The sequence below is a fragment of the Lipotes vexillifer genome, unplaced genomic scaffold (genome assembly GCF_000442215.2).
Source record: "Lipotes vexillifer unplaced genomic scaffold, Lipotes_vexillifer_v1.1 scaffold470, whole genome shotgun sequence".
NCBI classification, from domain to species: domain Eukaryota; kingdom Metazoa; phylum Chordata; class Mammalia; order Artiodactyla; family Lipotidae; genus Lipotes; species Lipotes vexillifer.
In genome coordinates this window covers 525,900-537,119 of record NW_006799533.1, presented here as the reverse complement: position 1 = coordinate 537,119, position 11,220 = coordinate 525,900, and positions in this window count along the sequence as shown.

Genomic DNA, 11,220 nt, shown 5'->3' with positions numbered 1-11,220 from the left:
TTGAAAGCAAAGCTGTCAACTGGGACTGGTTAGTAAAATTGGAATTGCTCTCCAGCAATTGGCATATGATTATGAACAATTCTCTCCTAATTAATAGCTGACCTCTGGGGTTATTTGGTTTGCAGTTTGGGGCCAATCTGTTTCAAGAGCTGCCTAGTGTCAGAGATGGAGTGGTTCATTCTGAACAAGAAATTCAATCGTGAGGCCAAGGAACAGACCCACCAAAAACAGCTGGCACTTGGTACCAGAGGAGAGAAGAGTAGAGAGAAAAGCTTGGGAAGGTGTGACAACAGGTGAACAGCAACCTTTGCGATGACCCAACATATTGGTGTGAGAGGCCTGATAAAATATGGATGCATGTTATTGAGCCAGCCCTATTCTTTACGTCTGAAGAAGCAAAAACAGTGTGCTCTAATGATCTCAGAGTAAACAGATTTTTCTTTAGGGGAGGTTCTTTAATCAAAACATGATTCCAAAGCCTAATTAGCAGAAACCACACCCAATCTCTCTTTGGGACCTCAGACCAGAAAGCATACCAGATGAATGATGATATAAAAGGAGAAATCGGGGGCTTCCCTGGTGGCGCAGTGGTTAAGAATCACCTGCCAATGCAGGGGACACGGGATCGAGCCCTGGTCCGGGAAGATCCCACATGCCGTGCAGCAACTAAACCCGTGCGCCACAACTGCTGAGCCTGCAAGCCACAACTACTGAAGCCCGCGCAGCTAGAGCCCATGCTCCGCAACAAGAGAAGCCACCGCAGTGAGAAGCCCATGCACTGCGACGACGAATAGCCCCCATTCACCGCAACCAGAGAAAGCCCATGCACAGCAACAAAGACCCAACACAGCCAAAAATAAATAAATTAAATAAATAAATTTATTTTAAAAGTTTTTTTTAATACAAAAAGGAGAAATCCTCTCTTGCACAATTCCAGGCTATCCCTTGAAGTCCTATTTCTAAAGCTTATTTTCTATTTTTTAAGGTAAAGGATAGGCACTGTTATTAATTTTGTTACTAACACTAAAAAGCTTGTAAATCACCTGCCTCTGATAGGAAATTGACATCAAAATAAAAATTACTGGTGAAGTATATATCTACATACTTTGCCATGCTTGACACAAATTTACAATGATGGATTTTTAGATTGAAAATTTCTTTTAAAGTCACCAATGTTCCTCATTCCCATGTAACTTTATAAAGCAACGTAAAATTTTTGTAAGCTCTTTTTTTTTTTAAAGAAAACAATGAAAATGCCATAACGTGCCACTGCATTTGTTTTAATTCCACATGTTAATTAACCTTCTTTTCTGAAGCAACAGATGTCAATTTACAGGGTGACTTACTTAAAAAATAGAAAGCAAATTTAATTATTTGTTGAAATTATGGTATCCTGCAAGAGATAAGGGATAATTTAAATTAAGTATAACAAAAGAACATCTAGTTAACTTATAGGCAATGACATTAATGAGTTAATAATGAGATTTTTTTTTTCCCCACCAGAGATAGGAGATTAAAATGCAGATATTGGACAGAAAAATTAGTGCATGTTACTGAGCCTAATATTTCCATTTGCTTCCAGTTGGTGTAAACAATACACCCTGGTAAAACCTTATGTTTAATTCAGAGAAGGTACTATTTGCCCAAGTAATCGAATTGTGATGAAAAGTAAAACTAGGCACACTTTTTTTACCTTTAAAATGCTGTATTTATAATAGCTATGTATAGCTATGTTTGTGTATTTTGAAGGGCCATATACACCATATGGAGCTTTGATTATTACATATGTGAAAGTGCTACATTAAATGTATTTTGGGAGCAAGATAGAATAGAAATATTAAACAAAATTAATAAGTTTGAGATTATTAATATGAACACATTTTATACATTTGTATGTAAATTTTCATTTTGTATACATGAATGATTAAATACACAAATTATTCATTTATAAATGGTAATATAAGTAGGGGGAAAAATACCAGATTTTTCAAGAAGTAAGAGAGATCATGTGTGACGGGGGGAGGCATAGGAAAAAAAAAAGGCTTCACTAAAAACAGACAACAGTATATGTACTTATTTGTGTAAAATTACAGAAGTGTGGGTAGAAAAATAGACTAAAAGTTCTAACTATAGCTATTGACTTACAGAAAGTCCATGACAAATTGTCAAATAAAAATATTAGAGTTTAAAGTCTATAAAGTGTATTATATAATGGATAAAAACAAAAAAAGAGAAAGCAGAGATATTTGTGTATACATGATTGTATTTGCTTGTTTAATTAGGAGACAATATAACAGGAGGCATGCCGGTCTATTAAAACTGGGTACCCGAGGAGACTAGGAAGCTGGGAAAGTTATTAGCATTTCTTTTACACATCTTTATATTATTTCACTTATATAAGCATGCACTAGCATTCTTTTTCACATTTAAATCTTTAGTTGAAGTAAAAACATAGGAAACTGCACATATCATGAGTGTTCTGCTCAATGAATTATCACAAAGTGAACCCAAGCATGACACCACCGCACAGATAAAGAAAAAACAACTGCTAACATCTCAGAAACCTCCCTCAAACCCCTTCTAGACTCTACTTCCAGGACCCCATCTCTTTTGACCTCTGTGTCCCATAGTTTTGTCCATTTTTCAACTTTATACAAATGAAACAGTACGCTGTATATTTTCTGTGTCTTAATGCAATCATTTAACCTTAGATTTGTAAGATTCATCCATATTCTTTTATGGTACACTAGTTCATTCCTTTTCCTTCAGTTCTGAATATACCATAATTTACTTATGTACTATTGATGGACACTTCAGTTGTTCACAACCTTGCAATAGTAGGAATAATAGGAATACTGCCACAAAAATTCCTGTGGCACACACTATTCCTTGGGTACGTATCAGGGTTCTGTTTGCAATGAGCAACGTTGAGGGATGAGGCAATGCTCTGGGCAAAGATTAGGCTTGCTTTTTGCTATAAAACAGCAGGTTCCCCAAGGTCAGTGTTTCTCCCTGTATTGCAACCCACTGCATGTGCAGGTGCCATGTGGGTCCTCTGTGTTGCCCCCATGGGACTTTGAGGGAACGGGGACAGATGCAAATGATGGTGTTCATTACTGCTTCCTGTGCCGTGAGTAATAAAATACTTTGTCTCTGACCCAGGCCTCTTACGTCTTCTGCCAGCATCCCTGAAATGGTAACAGGCTAATTGATCAGCTTGTAATAAGGTAAAATCAAATCCCAACCTGACCCCCATCACATCAAATACTTTAGTGTCTATTTCCCACAAACATAACCACAATAAAGACATCAAAATCAAGAAAATAACTTTGAAAATTTACTGGCCGTGTAGATTTCCTAGCTCTGTGTCTTCACCATCAGTACCACCAAGTCCTCTAAGGACACCCATCAGTACAGGGAGTAGAGGTGAGAGTTCTCAGGTGAGAATTTGGGATACTTGCCCAGGGTGCTGGCGGCGAACAACTGTGACCTGGCTGGGCGCACCGCAGCTACAGCAGCCCCTACATCCTATGTCGAGGCCTTGGCCACGATGTGCCAGGGAAGCCCCTCTGGCTCCAGGTCCTTGACCCTCCGGGACCCCTGGGACCCAGCGGTGGCCTGGAGGGCGCCCTCTACAGGCTGGTGCGCAGCTGAGCCCTCCCCACCAGGGCGCCCGGGCTGCATGGACGGCCAGTACCTGCTGTCCTGGCCGCTGCGTCCACTGTGAAGTCCCTGCTCGTCGCTTGTTCCACCCGCCCACTTCCCAACCCTCTACCTGTCCGGCCCAGGCGCCAGGCCTGGAGCCGCCGGATGCGGGGAGGAGGCACAGACACGGGAGGGAGGAGGGAAGGAAGGAAGGAAGCCCCGCGGGAGGCCCGCCAGCTCGGGAACAGTGGACCCAGGTGACCGCAGACCCTCCCACAGAGGCTTTGGGCAGACCGTCATGAACTGTCCCGGATGCCACTGGCACCCCGATTGTTTACTCTCTTCCCAACCCTCTCCTGGCCCTTTGGGCACAAGCTGAATCACAATAAATTATTTGATGGTCTTAAAAAGAAGTCCTCAGATCCCATTAATTTCACCAAAGACATAGTTCGGAATCACGTGATTGTCTTTATGTGTCACATCTCTTATTCTCCTTCAGTCTGGGACAGCTTCTCAACCCTTCTTAACTATTTATACCTTTGACACTTTTGAAGATCATCGGCCACTCATTTTATAGAATGCCCCTCGATTTCACTTTCTCTGATTTTCCTCATAACGAGATTCAGGATGCCTTATCGGTAGGAACATCACTGTAGTTGATGCTGTGTCGTAATTGCATCTTATCAGGTGGTACAGAATTTTAATTTGTCCAATTACTGGTGATAATCACTTTCATCGTCTGATTAAGGTGGTGTCTGCCAGAATTCTTCACTGTAATGTTATGCCTTTCTCCTTTCCATTAATAAGTGTTTTATGGAAAGTAATTTGAAACTATGTAAATATCCCATTTCTCATCAAACAAGTTTATTTATTTATTTTTGGCTGCGTTGGGTCTTCGTTGCTGCGTGCAGGCTTTCTCTATTTGTGGCCAGCTGGGGCTACTCTTCGTTGAGTTGTACGGGCTTCTTGTTGCAGTGGCTTATGTTGTTGCGGAGCACAGTCTCTAGGCGTGTGGGCTTCAGTAGTTGTAGCACGCGGGCTCAGTAGTGGTGGTGCATGGGCTTAGTTGCCCCGCGGCACGTAGGATCTTCCCAGACCAGGGCTCGAAACCATGTCCCCCACATTGGCAGGCGGATTCTTAACCACTGCACCATCAGGGAATTCCCTCAAGCAAGTTTAAAACTTGTTTGTTTGTTTAGGACTCATAGTTTCTTATCTTATTCAATGAGTCATAATCTATTGCTATTGTTATTTATTTTTATGCTCAAATTGTCTCAGACTTGACCAGACGGAGGCTATCCAAACCGGCTTCTGTGATGTCTTAATACTATTCCATCATTGAGTATTTGCTTTCTTTCTGTCATAATAATATATTCCAGGCTTATCTCATACTTTTCCCTGCCTACACAGATGTCTACATATCCATCTATGTATACCGAAAACCATGACCTTACTTCAATCCTTCTATTTCCAATCAACAACACAGGATTCATTTTCATTTTCTTCCTTTCTGTGATTGTAACTCCCTTCTCAAACCGTAAGAAACTTAGTTTTCATTAGCCCTAATATATTTACTTATTTGTTTAATCCCCTGTATGTAACCTAATAGAAATTAGGCAAAGGATTTGGACAGAAAATTCACAAAAGAGAATACTTAATTGTCAAGAAGCATAGGAAAAAGTGCTCAACATCATAGACATAGAGTCCTACTTAAAATGCATCCAATGAAAGAGGTAATGTTATTCCAATAGAATTTCAGCTGAGAGAACTTGGAAGAATGGGAAATGGCCACAAAGAATGGGAAATGCAAGGGGCTGGACTTGCCTGAGGAGGCTTGAGCATAGCTGGGGCAGCCTTACCTCAGGGTAGTGAACGTTTTATGAAAAGAGAGAAGCCCCAAACTAGACGTGGAGAATTGGGAAGGTTAGAAAGTATAATCTTTGTCATTGTTTTGCCCATAGTTAACCTTGTGAGTCGACATGACAATGTCATATCTTTCCCTGGAAATTTGTCCTCAGTTCTCCCACCTTCTGTTACCTAGCTACCTCTCTGCTGGACCTTTAAGTGCTTGACAGCATCTCTGATTGCTCCTATATGGTAGACTTAAGGAATAATCAAGGCAGCATTTGAGTCTTTCAAAGGATCTTCCATAATTCTCAGAGCATCTCTGGTTATTCAAGCATTAACTTTCCTATTTGCCACAATTCAGATCACTCTCTCTTTTTTAAAAATATTATTTATTTATATATTTATTTATGGCTGCCTTGGGTCTTTGTTGTGTGTGCGGGCTTTCTCTAGTTGTGGCGAGCGGGAGCTACCCTTTGTTGTGGTGCGCGGGCTTCTCATTGCAGTGGCTTCTCTTGTTGCAGAGCATGGGCTCTAGGTGTGCAGGCTTCAGTAGTTGTGGTACGCGAGCTCAGTAGTTGTGGCACACGGGCTTAGTTTCTCCGGGGCAGGTGGGATCTTCCCAGACCAGGGATCAAACTGTGGCCCCTGCATTGGCAAGCGGATTCTTAACCACTGCGCCAGCAGGGAAGTCCCCAGATCACTCTTTTGTTCCCCTACAAATCCTGAGGTCAAATGTCAGTTACTATGCATCATCAAGTACCATTTTTCTTATAGTAGAAAAATATCCATTTTTGTTGGTTTTTTAAAAGTGGGAAAATAAGAGACACAGAAGGCCAATTGACTTTTCTTATGCTTGGGTCTACTTTACCCATTTATACTCCTTCCCTGGTTCCTGTAGACATTTGAGTTTGAGACTTTTAACTTAAGGAATTTAACGTGCCCATCCACAATGAGCCATTTGGCTAGAAAAAAAAAAGAGGATTAAATTAATTAAATTTGAGGATTAAATTTGGATAGAAAAATTGGCTTAAGAAAAGGAGAAATGGGAGAGTCATTTTATATGTAGCAAAAATATGAATGTATATTTCTAATATTTATCCCAAACAAAGAACCAAGCAAAAGAAGCAGTGAAAAGTACTAGAGAAGTACAGACTTTGGAGACGTGTGCACCGTGAATGCAGTGGGGAGCCCGTAGGACAGACTTGCAAAGTAATTCCTGAGCCAGTCCCTAAAGGATGAGAGGAATTTTTCTTGGCGGAGGGAACTTTATTACTTCATGATGAAGTCTGGGAGTAAATATTGGAACTTTGACGTATTCTTTCCTATTTGAATTTTTTTTCTTATAGCATTCATTGCTATTTTCCACACTCAGATCCTCACACAGAGGGGTCAGGATAACGTGAGTACATTAAATCTAACAATCTCATGTCAGTCACGCCCAACAGAACCACTAGGATTAGAATTTATTTATTATTATTATTTTTTAAATGTTTATTCATTTATTTTTGGCTGTGTTGGGTCTTCGTTGCTGCATGCAATTTTTCTGTAGTTGTGGCTCGCGGGCTCTAGAGTGCAGGCTCAGTAGTTGTGGCTTGTGGGCTTAGTTGTTTCACGGCATGTGGGATCTTCCCGGACCAGGGCTCGAACCCACGTCCCCTGAGTTGGCAGGCAGATTCTTAACCACTGCACCACCAGGGAAGCCCAGAACCACTAGGACTAGAATTTAAAAGTGAGGAATTTATGAGGTATAGAAAGAGTCCTGGAGGTGGAACCACCAGTCCTGGCTCGAGCTTCTTCCTCCTTGAGTGACTTGCAGAAGGACAGAAACTCTTAATTTCTGCTGCCTCATCTCTACACTGTCCATGGAGATAATCCCATCTTGCCTGCCTTGCAGGCTGCCATGGAAGTTTAGATGAAAGTACACGAAAACATGTTTTCACGTGTGACGTGTTCTTCAAATGTGAAGCGTCATCCTCAAGAACGTCCAGCGTAGAAAAGGACATACAACAAATAATACTTTAAAAAGAAATAAATTTGTTATTTTGGACTACTTGGAACTGCACAGAATTTTGCAAAGATAGAAGAGTGTATTCCATATACCCTTCACCCAGTTTCAGTTTCCCCTCAGATGTTTTCATCTTACATACTGTGGTACGTTTGTCAAAACTAAGAAACCAACATTGGCATCTTACTATGCACTAAACTCCAGATTTTATTTGGGTTTCCCCAGTGTTTCCACTGACGCCCATTTTCTGTTGCAGGATCCCCATCCAGGAGACCACATTGCATTTAGTTACCATGTCTCCTCAGTCTCCTCTGATCTGTGACAGCGTCTCAGCCTCCCCTGGTTTTTTCGTAACCTTGACAGTTCTGAGGAGTACTTATCTGGTATTTTGTAGAATGTCCCCCAATATGGTTTGGTCGGGTGTGATTAGAGTGGGGTGATGGGTTTTTGGAGAGAATACCATGGAAGTGAAGTGTGCTTTGGTCACATCATATCGGGGGAAACTGGAATCCACACGTGGCCAGTAATGTTCATCTAGGTCACCTGGTTAAGGTGTTATCTGTCAGGCTTCTCCACTGGAAAGTTACTATTTTTTTTTCCTTTCCCTCCTTCATTCTTTGTGAGACATTGAGCCCACCCACCCTCCACGGAGTTGGGGAGGGGATAAGTTCCGCCTCCTGAGTGGGGAGGGCGGGGGTGTCTACATATATTATTTAGAATTCGTCTGTAAGGAAACTTCATATTTTTTTAAACCATCAAATAACAAAAACAATACTGATTGATGCAAGCTTCCTTTTTTATTCCCTGCTTACTTAACCTCTGCTAAGAATGCTAAGCTTAGCCTTTCAGCCAACGGCAGAGAATGGGTGTAAGAATGAAGGGTCATTAAAGACCTAGAAATCCACAAACCAGAAAATACTTTCATGCTAAGTGTTAACTATGTTTGATTTAAGCCAGGTCTACCTCATCATCTCCCTGCGTATAGTTGACAACTAAAAAATGTCGTTTGCCCTCTGGTTCTACAAGAATGAAGGCACTGGCCACTGTAGTCACTGACCTCCAACACGCCCTGAAAGGAGTTCAGGGCGGAGATCAGGAATGAGGCACTCCGTGCTCTGGGAAAACTGGTAGAGCAGGCCTTCAGGTAGTCAGATACTTTCACGAGAGATTTTGTGTGAACCTGGATTCTTGCATCTTCCCATACTTAGAAAAGCACTAAAACCATTAACTAAGATGTCTATTCCTTGTGACTAGCAGCAAACTTCTACGGAAACGTGCTTGGTTGCATGTACCCCCTTTGCCCAAATCACATATACACTAACCCCCCACCCTTACCTCTTCAGAGCAGTCCCTCAGAGCTCTCTGAGAGGCTGTCTACTGGGCTATATAGTCCTCAGTAGTCCCCAAATAAACCTGAAATGCACAGCTCTTCCATCGTGCGTTTTTATTTCAGTCGACATAGTGAATGTCCCTTTGACAGTCCAAGCGGACGTGTCCCCCTCAGGACACATTTATGCCCTCGTAGTAGCAATTGCATCACGGGATCCATATTTTTCCCATCCTTCACCAGACATGGCAAGTATCCTATGTCTGCCTTCAAGGTAGAAGATACAGCATTGTTCTTTATCCTTCCCTCCCAGGAGACAAAGCAAAACAGAACTGAAACCCAGAAACAGAACACCTGTCTTCTCACTCTTTGTTGGCCCCCCTCTCTGTGTGGCTCTCTTTCTGCCCTGTCCTCCCTCCCTCTGTCTCTGCCACTCTCTCCCTCTCTCCCCTTCCCAGCCTCTTTTCCTCTCTCTCCCCCTCTTCTCTCACCAACTCTGCTGTTTGTTACCCCCATCACCACTTCTAATGTCTACCTGTTGACATGGCTGATGTTGTACACTGCTCTTAATTCTGTTTTTATTCTTATGTCTTCTGCTTCTTGTCACCTTGCCCATGCTCTTTTGCTTTTAACACACGGAGACACTGATCTTTCAGACACATCACTAGCAAAAAAGCTTTCTCTTTTCATCCACCCCTTCACTCTAGTTGGCGACTCAACCAAGCACAGCATTTAAGAGACAGTCTTTGGCCTTTTGACTCAATGCTAACTGCTGAAAATTAGTTCCCTTCTTTTCTCCTTGATCCCTGTTAGTAAAGACCTGGTGTTGCTGGCATATTGGTCACAAAATAGTAATATTTAAGTAATATTTAAGCATGCACACATTCAATTTGTGAAAGTTCTTAGTGGGGTCTCTCACGGGGGCCAATAAATAGCACTTTTCTTCCCCAGCTGCAATCTGAACAAACTGAGGGGGGAAAAGAGGCAGATGGAGACTAAAATATCACGATTATTACTGATAAAGGCTAAGGTGGAGGAGGTGGCTTAGTGAGGGGCAAAGGGTCTGCTAATGGAGCCCAGAACTCAGCAGATTCACCCACTCTCTCTTCTCAGCAACGTGGATGAGGGCAGGTCTCCCATGTGGGAGACTGACCCACAAGAGAGAAGCAGCCCTGACCACACACACTGGCAGGTGGTTTCTCCCTGGAGACACCAGTTGCCCCAAGGGTTTGAATGAGTGGAGAGAGGCCGGGTACATTTCAGCTAGATTTCTCCTGAGGAAATCCAGGGAAATGGGGAAGACGCGTTTCCCCTCTGCCGTTTCTCGATGGCTGTAATATGAAATTATTTACTTTAGAAAAATCTGTGTTTGTTAACCCCTTTTAGTATTATAATACCAAATTAAGCATTTAAGTTTGGCTTTCTTCTGTTAGACTGTTGTATTAGTATATTCAATCCTTGTTCAATGCATCTTATTTTGGTGAAGGAGGGTGGGATTTAAGATTTTTAAAATACTGCAGTACAAATCTTTGTGAATTCTCTCAGAAGTTATGACACTGGTGGAAAATATTATTATCTACATATGCACAAAATCTTTATCTGTTTCTATGGAGATTGTTATATTCCTCTTTCTACATATTCTGGGAAATTTTTTAAAAATCAGAAAACATAGTTGTAACACTGAAAAAGCCTGAGATGACTTTTGATACTAGAAGAAAAAAGAAGCATAATTTAAAAGTAGCAAAAGCATAACACTGATTCAGTATTAAACATAATTATGCACTGCTTTAAAATGCATACTGGGTCATGTAGCAAAAATATACATATTATGGACATTTCTCATTTTGATGGTTTAATGTGAAGTGTTTGCTGTGTTAAATGTGATTTAACACTTCACATTTTTTTCTTCTTATGAATAAGTTATTGATTTAAAATTTGTATGCTACTTTAATTCATAAAAGAATAACAGAGAGAAATTATATGGCAGTTTATACTTCCAAAGTAATTCACAAACTTTAAATGAATAATGCAGACAGCACCTCTGGGAGCAGGCCACAGACTGTATGCATCTTATTTCCATGAGAGCTTCTGGGGAATATAGTCATACAAATCACTATGTTTAGGAATTGTACATAACGAGACATATGCAATTTCTACAGGGAAGAGGGGTCTTGAGTCTATCAAACACATCCTACCCTATCCTATTTCTATCCTAGAAAATGAAATAGGCAACCTTACTTAAACAGGATGTTAGGATGGCTGTGGTAAATGTATGTATACAAATGGAAGAATAATCATCCTAAAAGCAATCCATGATCTCATCCAGAGACTACCTGAAATGGAGACCAGGAAATCTGAAAGGTCACTTGTCCCATGAGATTTTTTTTTTCCCTAC